Source organism: Lynx rufus, unplaced genomic scaffold (assembly GCF_022079265.1).
Source record: "Lynx rufus isolate CCGP_SWC_20201006 ecotype Redwood Valley unplaced genomic scaffold, mLynRuf1.p SCAF_14, whole genome shotgun sequence".
NCBI lineage: Eukaryota > Metazoa > Chordata > Mammalia > Carnivora > Felidae > Lynx > Lynx rufus.
This window is the reverse complement of record NW_025814828.1, coordinates 42,972,059-42,988,221: the sequence shown is the minus strand read 5'-3', so window position 1 is coordinate 42,988,221 and position 16,163 is coordinate 42,972,059. Positions and strand designations below refer to the sequence as shown.

Sequence of the window (16,163 nt, the reverse complement as noted above, 5' to 3'; positions counted from 1 at the left end):
TTGCATGTGGTATGACTGTGTATGTAGAAAATCCAAAAGGATGTAGAGATAACACTATTAGAATAAGTTTAGCAAAGTTGCCAGACAAAATCATTACACAAGAATAAACAGCACTTCTATAGACCAGCTCTAAATGGAATAAAGAGTTTTTTTAAGATACCACTTATAATAGCATCACATTCCTAGAAACAGATTTAACAAAAGATATGCATGACTTCTTCTGAGCAAATTTTATTAAGGCTTTATTGAGAGAACTTAAGCCAAATTATCAACATAACAAAGCATATGTATGGCTTCAGCTTGTCTTCTTTTGAACATATGACTGTTCATCACCTAAAACATAAACGTAAGAATTGGGTACATCACTTAGCAGAACTTTACTTAGACAAGAATAAAGGTACATAAAGGACACTACAGCTTTGGTTTTATAAGATGAAACTAAAACCAGAACCTTAATCACGGCACAGACCTCTACGCTAATGTACATTTTCAGGCATATAAGCACCAACTTTTTAAATACATCACTCTTTTTGATGGTATGAAGAAACACAGATTTCTCAAACCCAGAACAGATCAAATCCCACTAGCTTATTTAAAGATAATTTTAGGTAGTGAGAAAAAGCTGTCTGATTTCAATTAAAATAAAATCAACCAAGCAGAAACTCCAAGAAGCAAACAAGCAAGTAAACCCAGTATCACTGAAATTCATTCATTTGAAATAGTCTTCTAATTATCTGTATTAGCTAAAATAATAATGTCACTGGGACATGTGGGTGGCTCAGTGGGTTAAGCATCCACCTTCAGCTCAGGTCGTGATCTCGTGGTTCATGAGTTCGAGCCCAGCATCGAGCTCTCTGCTGTCAGCATGCAGCCTGCTTTGGATCCTCTGTCCCCTTCTCTCTCTGCCCCTCCCCCCACTCAAAAAGAAATAAAAACCTTTAAAAATAATTAAAAATTAAAATAATGATGTCATGCTTGGAACCATTTTAACTAAAGAGAAGGCAGAAACATTATTCCATTTGGTTTGTCTCTTTTGTGCAAAAATATTTCATTGATTCAGTTCAACTTTTCTATGGTCTATTTATAGTAAAGTGACCATTTGTTTCATTGGCACTTATTGTCCTGGTGTAAGCAGTCAACAGCACTCCTTTAAACTCTCAAGAGTGTCCTGGTTTGGATGATAAAAATTACACAGTCACACTAGTTATAAGCCACTACCATCATAGATGACATTACAAGATGCAGGCAAATATTACCATTTCTTAGCCTCGCTCACTATTTAAAAAACAAATAAGCCAACCTATAAAAGCCAAAACAAAGAGATCCATATCATTTTTTGGTGTCTAAAAGATACAGTGATTGTTGAGAAATAGTTCAGGCAAATTAAACGAAAATCAATACTACTGTGTTGTTTAGATATCCATTTGGTACTGGGGTATGTTAAATAATTTATGTAAGTATATGACCACTTGCATTAGGTTTCAAAGGACTTCTATTCCAAAGTAATAATACTTCCATGTTTTATAATTCAACAACATGCCTTTGAGTTAACTCATTTTTTCCTTCTGATACTGTCTCTGAATCAAGCATTTGGTGTCTAAGCTACTTTTCAAATAATCTTTGTGTTCGTGATTTGTTACAAAGGTATAATAATATTGTAGAAAAGAACAACCCCATGACTGGCATTCTTAATGGAGAACTTACATGCTTCTGGAATTTTAGCAGGTGCTGGATTAGGTGGAGTCTTCCTTTCTCACCTCAGGGCAATCTACATGCTCAGCTCCAGTCTTTTCCAGACCCATTCCCTGGGTTTCACTTTCCAGTTCAGGTTCTTATATAAATAAACAGAATTATTAATGTAAGCAGCAAACCATAAATTAATATTATTAAATAAAGCTCTGTAAGTCAGTAGTGTAAAAAGTATGATGTATAAGAATGCAGTAAGCATTAAAAAGTTTTTCTGCTAGAAAATGGGAGTTATGTTTCTTATATATTACCTCCTCTATGAAGTGTTTCTTTTTCCAAAACTGTTTAAGACAACTTAGTTATCACCTTTGTAACCTATATACACTTATATTATTGCACTTATTCCACTAGATCAGCCATTTGTTTACCTGAATTTCTGACAAGATTGTGAGTACAAGACAGAAATCATTCTCTCATTTATATTTTTATCTTCAGCATCGAGTACATGATCTGCCACCAAGCAGGCCCCAATAAATGAGTGAAAAAAAGTCATCACAAATAAAAAGATGAGAGAAACCCAACCTGAAGAACATTTTACAAAACAAATGGCCTGGACTCCAGAAATTGTCAATCAGGAAAGACAAAGAAAGACTGAAGTACACTTCTAGGATAAAGGAGTCGAAAGAGAGGTGACAACTAAATACAATGGGTGGTTTTGGGTTGGATCCTGGATCAGGAAAAAATAATGGTATAAAGGATATTACTAAGCCAGCTGACAAAATTGGACATTACTAGGCAACAGACCACATATTAGATAATAATTTTTTCTTAACGTTAAAGTTCCTCAATCTGATCATTGTACTGGGGTTATGTAAAACAATATCCTTGTTTCGAGGAAACAGACACTGAATTACTTTGAGAGTACAGAGTTGAAATTTAATCTCAAGTGGTTTAACAATAATAATATGTGTATTATTATCTAAGGAAGGGTGATATGTGGCACAAGGTTAGCATAGCAATGCGTGGATCAAGGTGTCTGAGGCTCCTATCAAAAGTACACTGTACTTTTCTTGTAACTTTTCTGTAAGCTTTAAATCTTTTCTAAGTAAAAAAGTTTTTTTTTTTTTTAAATTTTTTTTTTTCAACGTTTATTTATTTTTGGGACAGAGAGAGACAGAGCATGAACGGGGGAGGGGCAGAGAGAGAGGGAGACACAGAATCGGAAACAGGCTCCAGGCTCCGAGCCATCAGCCCAGAGCCTGACGCGGGGCTCGAACTCACGGACCGCGAGATCGTGACCTGGCTGAAGTCGGGCGCTTAACCGACTGCGCCACCCAGGCGCCCCAGTAAAAAAGTTTTTAAAAAAGGAATATATGACAACTAGATTATGGTTCAGGAAGACAAAAATATTGAAGACTTTAACAGCAACTAGGAAAGGCTTTCACATTTTTGTTTCTCTGTATTATGATTTTTAAAAATTACAATCTAAGAGTTAGCCAAAGTGTATCTAGGTCTGCTTAAACATTTGATGCCACGACTTAAGAATCCCAGAAAACAGCATTCAAAAAAGGCCAACTTTAACTAGTGACATAGTGTATAATTCTGTCTAAATTTAATGTTGTTTCCTTGCTTTGCTAATATAGAGCATTGGCAAGAATTGTACTTTCCAAGCATGCCAAATAATTTAAAATATGGGATGGTAAAATGCTGAAAGAAAGAAAACTTATCACAGAGAAGGACTGCAGTCAGCTGCAAACTATACCTTTCCCTTACCAAACAGGTTTCCAGCCAATTTTCAAGGAACCCTTTATCTATTCCTATTACTAATATAACATCATAAATGAAATACAACATGTTTCTTCATCCCCTCTTCACCTTGAGCCACAGGTGCTCCTTCTTTCTCTTGCCCAGTCTCAATATCTGGATTCTCAGTTGGTAGTTCCTTTTGCTGTGATGTTTTTTCACCTGGTTGTTTAGCCTTAGGGGAGGATAGGTGCAAATAAAGAGTATTGATATTAATACTATAATGACAGAAGGCACAAATACACATACTACATGGAGGTAGTCAATCACAAATCTGAAGTTTTTCCTATACTCTTCTCTGTAAGTATTCAATAAAATTACTCTTTATATATAGAAAATACTCCAAGGAGTTATCTGCAAGGACTAATAATTCTGGAAACCTTTTTAATCTTTTCTGAGATGTGTGTTGTTTGTTTATTCATAAGCACAATAGGGAAGTCATAGAGAGGATTCCTGGGCTCCTATCAATTTACACATCCAGGCAACACCAGAATGTAAGTCTTTTTCCTCAATGTTTCTTTCCTGGATTCATTTTTCATCCATTTTAAGCAAGAAAGTCCTTTAAACAACATACTATACTGGTTCAACAACTTTTTTTGATAGTTTTTCCTAAAAAATTATTTCTGCCAATAGAAGTAAAACATTAAAGCACTCACAACCACAGGTTCTTCCTGCTTAGAAGACTTTTTTCCATCTCCCTTTCCTCTAGATCTTGATCTTACTCGTGCACTCATATTTCACACTGAAAATAGAAAATCGTTAAATATACACCACATCTTCTTTATCCATTCATCAGCTGATGCACATTTGGGCTCTTTCCATAATTTGGCTATTGTTGATAGCACTGCTATAAACATTGGGGTGCATGTATATACAATGGAATACTACTCAGCAATCAAAAAGAATGAAACTATTTTTTGCAATAACGTGGATTGAACTAGAGTGTATTATGCTAAGCGAAAACAGTCAGTTCGAGAAAGACAAATGTCATAGGATTCCACTCATATGTGGAATTTAAGAAACAACAGATGAACACAGGGGAAGAGAAGGAAAAATAAGATAAAAACAGAGAGGGAGAGGGAAGCAAACCATAAGAGACTCTTAAATAGAGAACAAACTGAGGGGTGCTGGAGGGGAGGTGGGGAAGGATGGGTTAAATGGGTGAGGGGCATTAAGGAGGGTACTTTTAGGGATGAGCACTAGGTGTCATATGTAAGAGATGAGTCACTGGGTTCTACTCCTGAAACTAAGACTATACTGTATGCTAATGAACTTGAATTTAAATTAAAAAATAATAATAAATAAAAAAGAAAAAATCATTGAAGAATGTAATAAAATAATAATTATACTGAAATATTTTTATGGCCAACTGCTAATTATAAATTCTTTTTTACATTTGTTGAGATTTCCAAAATAAATTTTGAACTCATAACAACTGCCTATTTTCCAATCACATCAAATGAGGCTATTTGCAAAACCTTTGTTTCACAGCAATTTGGCAGACAACGGACCTTCAAGTACTTGAAAAAACATACAACTTTCCTAAAAAGATTTCATTTCACAACTGGACTCTCCACTATGAAGAGATTTTGTAATATACAGTCTTGTCTAACTCTCCACGGACCATTCTCAATTCCATGCTCTGTCGGCAGTTTCAGGTGCCCCCAGGACTCAGATGCCTCCAATAGCACCCCTTAGACAACTCCATTTTCATCTGGCACTCTCCCTTTCCCAGCCCCACCACCACAACATGGGCTATGGTGGGCCATACCTGTGAGGATGACGATGACTTCATGGACTTACTCACCGGAGGCCAGGAACCACACTGCCCTTACCCACCTAAAGGCAAATAGCAACCTCTTCACATTCACTCAAACTTAAATTCCTGGGCGGACTAATCTGCAGACCTACTGATTCTCAGCGAGAAAAAATCTACATGGTAAGCCTCGACATGCTCAGCTCAGCACCCAGAACACGCTGCACATGCTCTCACGCCAACCACCAAGGAGAAAGTTCTGGGCAGTGGGCATGTGCACTGCATCCTGCAAGCCACATGGGAAGGGCTTCCCTGCCCCTCACTGGGGCTTCACCAAAAATTCCCCAAATCTGCCCTCCGTCGGCAGTTCCTGGCGCCTCCAAGACCAATACCTCAAATAACATCATCAAGACTCGCCCCATCTTCATCTGACCCCCTTTATCACCCGCCCATTGCCCTCCCTTGTCTCAGCCCCCCTCTAACAAAGACAAAAGCCATGGCAGCCACAACACCTGTAAAGAGAAAGGTGACCTTCCTCCTCAGCGACAAGAAACGGCCACCCTGACCTGCCTGAAGCCCGCTGGCTCTTTCCTCACTCACTCACATTTAAGCTCCTGGGAGAACGATCAAGTCTCATGAGAGAAAGACTCCAGGTGGTAGGACGCGACCCCAACAGCTCAGCACTCAGAACACACTGCACACGTTCCATACCAATAACGGCTGGAAAGGTGCACAGCATTGGACATGCACACTGCCTTCGCACGTACCACGTGGTTATGACTTCTGCACCCTTCATCACGCCCACACCGACAATTCCCAAATCCACCCTTTGTCAGTTCCTGGTGCCTCTAGGACCCAGATACCTCAGAATTTGCCCCAAGCCTTGCCCCCTCTTCATGCGACCCCCTCCCCTCCACAGCCCACCGTCCTCACTTGTTCTGGCCCCGCCACTGTGACATAAGCTATGGCGGCCGCAATGCCTATGAGGGCAAAGACCTCAAGGACCTTCCTCCTCAGAGGCCAGGAACTACATGGCCCTGACCCACCCAAAGCCCACTGGCTCCCTCCTCACACTCACACTTAAACTTCTGGGCAGACTCATCTGCCTACCAATTGGTAAAAGACGTACCAAGTGAATCTTAGAAAGAATCCAGATGATAGGACGCGATCCGCACAGTGCTGCACACGGAACGCTTTGCACACGACCCAAGTCAGTGGCTGATGGGAAAATGCTGGGCACTGGGCATGCGCACTGCATCCAGCGCATGCTGTGTGGGCGGGGCTTTCTCATTCCTTCATCCTTGACCCCACTGAGGATTCCTGAATCTGCACTTTGTCAAAAGTACCTGGTGTCTCTGGCATCCAGATACTTCAAATAACATCCCCAAGACTCACCCCATTTTCATCTGAGCCCTTTGTAGTCCACCATCCTCCCTTGTCCTGCCCCCACCACAACAAGGGCTGTGGCAGCCACAAGTCCTGTGAGGGGAAAGATGTGATGGCCTTAAGGAACTTCCTCCCCAGAGGACACAGATCTCACCGCCTAAACCCATCTGAGTCCTGCTGGCTCCCTCTCACATTCAAGCATTCACACCTATTCACACTTACAGTTGCTGAGAGACAGCAGGGAGCCTGCTGGAGAATCAGAAAGGGAATGAAAATGGTTAGATACCATCTTCTGTTGCCACCCAAACACAACCTCTGTGGGGTCAACTTCACCAGCCAATCCCAAGATTTGGACATATGTGTAGTAACACCTGTGTGTATGCACAGTGATGTATATATCGAATAGGCTGTAGATCCAGCCTTCCCCATCCAAGCAGAGATTCTGCCATGCCTGAAGCAGGACATTGTTTCCTAGTCCTGGAAGACCTGTCCTTCCCTTCTCCACCCCCAAAATCTTTCAGTCCTTCTGTCTAGGACTGTTCCCAGCCCTGCATTTCACCTGCCAATTGGCCCTTCAAGTTTTCTTCTCAGTGCAGCTGCCCCAGTTGCCCTCAAGAGTCTTTAGTCTCCTTAGAGATGTGTGAGAGCTTTTAGGCTCTGAAAGTCTACAAAGCCATTTCAAGCATGAAAGGAATCCAGAAAAATATAAAGAAAAGGACTGATAAATTCAAATATGTAAGCTTTAAAACTTGCATACATTCTGTAACCCAAAACTTCTACTTCTAAAACTTTATGTTAAGGAAACTGTCTTGGGGGAGCCTGTGTTAAACATCTGACTTCAGCTCAGGTCATGATCTCATGCTTTGTGAATTAGAGCCCCCCCATCGTGTGAGCTCAAGCCCTGCTCGAAGTGAGCCCCACTTCTCTCTCTCTCTCTCTCTCTCTCTCCCTGCCCCTTGCTCACTTCCCCCCCCCCTCAAAAAAAAGGGAAACTGTCTTGGATGTGAACAAAGATTTAGATACATGGGATTTCCAAAGCAGCTTAATTTATAAAAGAATGGTCACGGACTTACTATATAAGTAAACTGCAACACATTTGAAAATGAAATGTGGCCGCCCATCACAAACCAATGCTGAATAATGTTTGCTGTCATAGTTGTGCTGCTCACATTGAGTTATAAACTTGAAACAGCTGGTTATGTAGCACTGTGTATGTGCAGCATGATCCCAAAAGAAGAGGGAGACTTTAGAAAAGTTCACCTCTTCCTCCTGTCAGACAGTAAATATGCTTTGTTTCCCTGGAAAACAAGCCAGCACATTCCAGGACTACAAAGACACAGGGTTATTCCAAGGGTAACACAGCATATAAAATACAGTCCTCAGGGTTGTAGGTCTCCTGCATCTGGTGAGCCTCCAAAGGCTTCACCATCACCTAGGTGGACTGGTCCTCCACTGTCAGGGAAAGAGCAAGGGTAGGGGAGAGAAGGGGGTGGACAGCGGACTATTGCCCCTCATTTTAGCAAATAAAGGTAAGTACCTATAAGACAGAAAGGAATTTGACCTTGCCCTGCCCTACTTCCACCCCCAACCAGAAACCCTTGCTGTCTTGCATTCCCAGACCCTGCAGGTTACCTTTAGAGAAGCACAGGTTCTTTGAGAGTTAGAAAGATGCCCTGTGGCAGAAGTAGAATTACCACATCCCTCCCTCTCTTTTTCCCTCACTCCCTTTCTCTCACCCTCCCTGTTTCAAACAAACAAGATATAGAGGCAATTTAGAGCCAAGTGTAAAGAACATGTAATTCTTCTTTGATCAGTAAGGGAATTAGGGATAACCACTTTTAATATCTAATCAGGAACTGTTCCTACAATTCAGATCTTTATGTGTATGAAATAAAGATTTATCGATAAGGACTGAGGTCTCATACTCTTCAATCAGCATAAACTGTGGAATCTGACCTCAGGCTCATGTTTCTCCTCAGGTGAGCTCTTTTATTGGCTCTTAGTCATTTCCTGTTATCTCTTGGACAGGTTATCTGCTGCCCAGCTGTCTCCCTGACCTTGGTGCTTTGTCTGTTGGCAGCAGCTGTGTTCTCTAGGTAGGATCAAGTTTCTTCAGAACACTGGGAAGATGGGGTCCTGTCCGTGTGAGAGGTTAGAGTCTAAACTGAAAAAAAAATCCAATTTTCTCAGTGCCACAAGCCTTCTGGGTAACCTCATCCTCAGGCAGCATTAGCACAGAGCAACCACTATGACCACGGACAATTAGGTACTCCCAAACCTTTGTGTCATTGTGAAGACTGTAGATATCATTTCATTTTATTTGTTTTATAGCACAAGTAATATATGCTCTTTAAAAATAATTCAGCCACTAAGAATTGCTCAGTCCCACTGTCTTGTCATTATTATTTAAATCCCAGCATGAGGTCATCTTAATTCTGGGTAGAATTAACATCTGGAAGTAATAGCATTGTCACTAGGACCACTGAGAGGAGCCACAAGGCATCCCTTTCTGCCCTTCCTGTCCCTCTCCTCCCTTCCCTCACCATAGCAGAGGGAAAAGAGACTTTTTGTCCAACCATTTACCATTGTTGGAGATGATAATCAAGAGTGGGGACTAGCAACTGTGCCCAGTCTGGAGTGGAGCAGGTGTCAAGGTCCAACCCCAGGCCAAGGCTGAGGGGGTGCATGGGCCAAATGTGAGCCCTGTTCAGACGGTCCAGAAACCCAATAGGAGAAATGTGGTATATGCTACCTGGGTCAGCTGTGAGCAGGATGTACAGACACAAAGCCATGATGAAGCTGTGATGAGGTGCCACCTATGGTGGTACAGTGAGTGGGATGATGACCCAGCCTGTTTCCAATACCTGGAGGAGGGAAAGATTCAGGGTCACACACTGACCACAAGTGTGTACTTCAGAGGGAGATAATGGTGGTGGGGAGTGGTCTGTTCTTCCCTGTCTGGCCTTCTTCTGGCCTAGGGTACTGCCCCTGGTGGTCTGAATATGGGCCAGACCTGGGAGTTACTGCCCACAACCACCACCCTAATGTGCAGTTGGGAGAAACCCAAACAGCTAGCCTTGGAGAGAGAGAGAAAGAGAGCAATAGAAGGCGCAGCTAGGATGTATGAGGGGTGTTTGTGTTGAGCCCCAACAGCTTATGTAAACCATCCCCACCTCCTTAGATGAGGGAAAGGAAGCAGGTTCAAAGATTCATGAGAAACTCCTGATACTCTCAACATATTACAATTAGTAATGCACTAAGCATTCTTTCCCAGAAATCTCCCTTCTGGAATTCATCCTAAAGGTATATTCATCCAAGTAGACTGCTGTATATACACAAAAGTTGTAAGAATTCAAAAGTACTTATGTGTCCAGTAATGTACTTGCTCATGTGAACTGCAGTAAAACTAGACAATGGAAGTTTTGCAGTCATTGAAGAATTAGATAAATTAACATATATTGATATATATTGGTGTCCATTAATTAAGGTTAAATAATACCCAAAAAAGCATAGAACACTACAGTATGATTTTGTTTATTAAAAAAATTAATGTTTATTTATTTTTGAGAGAGACAGAGCACAAGTGGAGGAGGGGCATAGGGAGAGGGAGACACAGAATGAATCTGAAGCAAGTTCCAGGCTCTGAGCTGTCAGCACAGAGCCCAACTCGAGGCTCAAACACATGGACTGTGAGATCATGACCTGATCCGAAGTTGGATGCTTAGCTGACTGAGCCACCCAGGTGCCCTTGATTCTATTTATTTTAAACAGACACATGGGTGTGTTTTATGTTGATTATTCCTCATCTTTGTACTATTATAAGAAAAATTGGAATGAATATCTTATTTTTGCACTGTAGCACATTTTTCTTATATTTTCTTACAATGTATTCCTAAAAACTGAATTGCTGGATGAAAGGAAAGTTGGGCTTTAAAGGTTTTTAATTTGTATTGCTAGATGATTCTAAGATATGAGAAAACATTTTACACTCCAGTCAGCTTGTGTAACCTTACCTAACCTTACACCTAAGGAGCTAGAAAAAGAACAACAAACAAAGCCTAAAGCCAGCAGAAGGAAGGAAGTAATAAGGATTAGAATGGAAATAAGTGATATGTAAACTTAAAAAAAAAAACGATAGTACAGATTAATGAAACCAGGAGCTGGTTATTTAAAAAAAATTAATAAAATTGATAAACCTCTATCCAGCATTATCAAAAAGAAAAGAGAACGGACCCAAATAAATAAAATCACAAATGAGACAGGAGAAATAACAACCAACACCACAGAAATACAAATAATTACATGAGAATATTATGAAAACCTATATGTCAACAAATTGGGTAAAAGGGAAGATATGGATAAATTCTTAGAAACATATAAACTACCAAAACTGAAACAGGAAGAAAGAGAAGGCTTTAAAAGACCAATAACCATGGCACAAAAACAGACACATAGACCAATGGAATAGAATAGAAACCCCAGAACTAGACCCACAAACGTATGGCCAACTCATCTTTGACAAAGCAGGAAAGAACATCCAATGGAAAAAAGACAGCCTCTTTAACAAATGGTGCTGGGAGAACTGGACAGCAACATGCAGAAGGTTGAATCTAGACCACTTTCTCACACCATTCACAAAAATAAACTCAAAATGGATAAAGGACCTAAATGTGAGACAGGAAACCATCAAAACCTTAGAGGAGAAAGCAGGAAAAGACCTCTCTGACCTCAGCCATAGCAATCTCTTACTCGACACATCCCCAAAGGCAAGGGAATTAAAAGCAAAAGTGAATTACTGGGACCTTATGAAGATAAAAAGCTTCTGCACAGCAAAGGAAACAACCAACAAAACTAAAAGGCAACCAACGGAATGGGAAAAGATATTTGCAAATGACATATCGGACAAAGGGCTAGTATCCAAAATCTATAAAGAGCTCACCAAACTCCACACACGAAAAACAAATAACCCAGTGAAGAAATGGGCAGAAAACATGAATAGACACTTCTCTAAAGAAGACATCCGGATGGCCAACAGGCACATGAAAAGATGTTCAGCGTCGCTCCTTATCAGGGAAATACAAATCAAAACCACACTCAGGTATCACCTCACGCCAGTCAGAGTGGCCAAAATGAACAAATCAGGAGACTATAGATGCTGGAGGGGATGTGGAGAAACGGGAACCCTCTTGCACTGTTGGTGGGAATGCAAATTGGTGCAGCCGCTCTGGAAAGCAGTGTGGAGGTTCCTCAGAAAATTAAAAATAGACCTACCCTATGACCCAGCAATAGCACTGCTAGGAATTTATCCAAGGGATACAGGAGTACTGATGCATAGGGGCACTTGTACCCCAATGTTCATAGCAGCACTCTCAACAATAGCCAAATTATGGAAAGAGCCTAAATGTCCATCAACTGATGAATGGATAAAGAAATTGTGGTTTATATACACAATGGAATACTACGTGGCAATGAGAAAAAATGAAATATGGCCTTTTGTAGCAACGTGGATGGAACTGGAGAGTGTGATGCTAAGTGAAATAAGCCATACAGAGAAAGACAGATACCAAATGGTTTCACTCTTATGTGGATCCTGAGAAACTTAACAGGAACCCATGGGGGAGGGGAAGGAAAAAAAAAAAGAGGTTAGAGTGGGAGAGAGCCAAAGCATAAGAGACTGTTAAACACTGAGAACAAACTGAGGGTTGATGGGGGGTGGGAGGGAGGGGAGGGTGGGTGATGGGTATTGAGGAGGGCACCTTTTGGGATGAGCACTGGGTGTTGTATGGAAACCAATTTGTCAATAAATTTCATATATAAAAAAAAAAAGACCAATAACCAGCAATGAAATTGAGTCAGAAATAAAAAATTCCTAACAAAAGTCCAGGGCCAGATGGCTTCACAGGTGAATTCTACCAAATATTTAAAGAGTTAATACCTATTCTTGGAGAGAAGTTAAGATGGAAGAACAACATGGAGACCATGAGCTTAACTTATCCCTGAAATACAGCTAGATCAGCACCAAAACATTTTTTTAATATGAAATTTATTGTCAAATTGGTTTCCATACAACACCCAGTGCTCATCCCAAAAGGTGCCCTCCTCGATGCCCATCACCCACTTTCCCCTCCCTCCCACCCCCATCAACCCTCAGTTTATTCTCAGTTTTCAAGAGTCTCTTATGCTTTGGCTCCCTCCCTCTCTAACTTTTTTTCCCTTCCCTTCCCTTCCCCCATGGTCTTCTGTTAATTTTCTCAGTATCTACATAAGAGTGAAAACATATGGTATCTGTCTTTCTCTGTATGGCTTATTTCACTTAGCATAACACGCTCCAGTTCTATCCACATTGCTACAAAAGGCCATATTTCATTCTTTCTCATTGCCAAGTAGTATTCCATTGTGTATATAAACCACAATTTCTTTATCCATTCATCAGTTGATGGACATATAGGCTCTTTCCATAATTTGGCTACTGTTGAAAGTGCTGCTATAAACATCGAGGTACAAGTGCCCTTATGCATCAGCACCAAAACATTTTGAACACCCAGGAAATCGATCTGAGGATTAGCACAACAATCTGCATAACTTGAGCCACAGAACTTGGCAGGTACATGGTGCAGAGAGGTGAACTGGGGGAGAGAAAAACCACGGAGGGTAGGGAGCTGTTTTTGTGGAGAGAGAATGGAGAAAGAGAAAGGGGGAGAGTGCAGTGCATCAGGATTGTGGAAGAAAAGCACTCCCCCTGAAAGCAGCTAGAGAGAAAGAGTGAAAACACTCGAAGGGGACTGAACAAGAAATATGTTCCCCAAAACCACTGACAGGAAGAAAGGAGAGGGTTTCAATAACACCAGGATTCTATAAACAGTGGAGTGCAGAGTCTGAAGTTTCAGAGCTCAGTGCCTGGCAGTGCTCTGGTGAGGAAGTAGGGCGAATCCCCAGGAGCAAGCAGTGGGGTCTGAGGGGTCCATGTGCTACATGGGGAAAAGCAGTTCCCCTGCTTGGAGTGCACTTGGTAGAGGCCATATGGCCTCCCCACAGGCAAAGGTCCCAGAGGACCTCGGAGAGCAGCCACGTTTGCTGGTATTGAGACAAAGACACCAGAGTGTGGTGAAACCTGGCACCCACTGTGTGTTGTGATTTGCCATAATCTCTGAACCTCTGCCACTGCACGAGCTTGCACAAACGTTTTCTGCAGAAAGGCAGCACCCAGCAATTGCTCAGTGAGATCCTATCCAAGAGAGTCAGCACAGGTCCAAGTCACAGGGGTCTCTGAAGTGTGGGGTTTTGAAACACAACCCCATCTGAGATAAAACTCTGGAGGGAGGTGCTGCCTGGCAGGCCAACAGCTTGGACACAGACAGAGTAGAAGCAGGGAGTGAACAGAGGCCTGAGACAAAGGAGGGGTGCTTGATTGTAGGTCAGTGAGAGCGTGAAGTTCCTGTGCCAGAGACTAGGGAGCTGGAGCTCCCATGCATGCACATGCACAACACACTGATACACCTCAGTAAGCTAAGCAGCACCATGTAGTTACACCAAGCCCCGCCCAACTGCACCCTCCAAGCACATCGCCTAGAAGACCAGCACAAGTCACTCCACCTGCTTAGTGCACAGACTATAGAGGGCCTCATAGTTTCAGTTCTAGGGGAAAATGAATGTAACTTCTTTCAGGTTTAAATTTTTGCTGATTCATTTATTTATTCACTTTCTTTGTTCTATTTCTGCTTAAATTTTCTTTTTCTACCCTCTCTTAGATACAGAAAATTTTATTTTTTTACTTTACTTTTTATTTTTTTATTCTACTTAATTTTCTTTTATTCTATTTTATTATATAATTTTTTTAATTTTTAATTTTTTTATTACTTTTTTCCCTTTTCTTTCTGTTATTTCTCTATTCTCTCAAGCTTCTCTCAACAAGCAGACCAAAACACACTTAGAATCTAGCTTCATTTATTGGATTTTTTGTTTTGTTTTAATTTTTTAATTTTTACTTTTTATTTTATTATTTCTTTCTTCCTCCAAAATGACAAAATGAAGGAATTCACCCCAAATAAAGAACAGGAAGAAATGACAGCCAGTGGCTTAATCAACACAGATATAAATAAGATGTATGAACTAGAATTTAGAATCATGATAATAAGAATACTATCTGGGGTTGAAAAAAGCATAGAACCCCTTTCTGAGGAGATGAAATAAATAAAATCTAGTCAGATGAAATTAAAAATGCTCTAACTGAGATGTAATCTTGAATAGATGCCACGATGGCAAGGATGGACAAAGCAGAGCAGTGAATTAGTGATATAGAAGATAAAATTATGGAGAATAATGAAGCAGAAAAAAAGGAGGGAAACAAAGGCAAAAGATCATGATACAAGACTTAGAAAAATTAGTGACTTATTAAAAAGGAATAATAGGGGCGCCTGGGTGGCGCAGTCGGTTAAGCGTCCTACTTCAGCCAGGTCACGATCTCGCGGTCCGGGAGTTCGAGCCCCGCGTCAGGCTCTGGGCTGATGGCTCAGAGCCTGGAGCCTGTTTCCGATTCTGTGTCTCCCTCTCTCTCTGCCCCTCCCCCGTTCATGCTCTGTCTCTCTCTGTCCCAAAATAAATAAACGTTGAAAAAAAAATTAAAAAAAAAAGGAATAATATCTGAATCATAGGAGTCCCAGAAGATGAAGAAAGAGAAAAAGGGACAGAGGTTTATGTGAGCAAATTATAGTGGAAAACTTCCCTAATCTTGGGAAAGACACAGACATCAAAATCCAAAAAGCAGAGAGAACTCCAATTAGATTCAACAAAAACTGACCATCATCAAGGCATACCATGGTCAAATTCACAAAATACACAGACAAGGAAAGAATTATGAAAGCAGAAAGGGAAAAAAAAGTCCTTAACCTATAAGGGAAGACAGATCAGGTTCGCAGCAGACATATCCACAGAAACCTGGCAGGCTAGAAAGGAATGGCAGGATGTATTCAACATTCTGAATCAGAAAAATATGCAGCCAAGAATTCCTTATCCAGAAAGGCTGTCATTCAAAATAGAAGGAGAGATAACGAGTTTCCCAGACAAACAAAAAGTAAAAGAGTTCATGACCACTAAACTAGCCTTGCAAGAAATCTTAAGGGAGACTCTTTGAGTGAAGAAAAGATGAAACAAAACAAAAAAGACCAAAAGCAACAAAGACCATAAAGGACCAGAGAATATCACCAGAAACTCCAACTCTACAGGCAACACAATGGCACTAAATTCATATCTTTTAGTACTCAGTCTAAATGTCAACTGACTAAATTCTCTAATCAAAAGACATAGGGTATCATAATAGATAAGAAAACAAGACCCATCTATATGCTGCTTATAAGAGACTCATTCTAGACCTAAAGACACCTGCAGATTGAAAGTAAGGGTATGGGGAACCATTTATCATGCTAATGGTCATCAAAAGAAAGCTGGAGTAGCCATAATTATATCAGGTAAACTAAATTTTAAAATCAAGGCTGTAACAAGAGATGAAGAAGGGCATTATAGCATAATTAAGGGG

The 16,163-nt window shown here is 40.8% G+C and overlaps 1 long non-coding RNA gene across 1 annotated transcript in view; it reads right to left on the bottom strand.

Moving 5' to 3' along the window:
* Positions 1 to 239: 239 nt before the first annotated feature.
* Positions 240 to 16,163, bottom strand: part of LOC124509111 (uncharacterized) — a 160,916-nt gene continuing 144,992 nt past the window's right edge. The window contains exons 2-5 of the long non-coding RNA XR_006961417.1: positions 4,146 to 4,231; positions 3,562 to 3,664; positions 1,705 to 1,831; positions 240 to 333 (exon numbers count right to left, since the gene is read on the bottom strand). This is a non-coding gene — a long non-coding RNA (uncharacterized LOC124509111). The remainder of the gene's footprint in view (positions 334 to 1,704; positions 1,832 to 3,561; positions 3,665 to 4,145; positions 4,232 to 16,163) is intronic.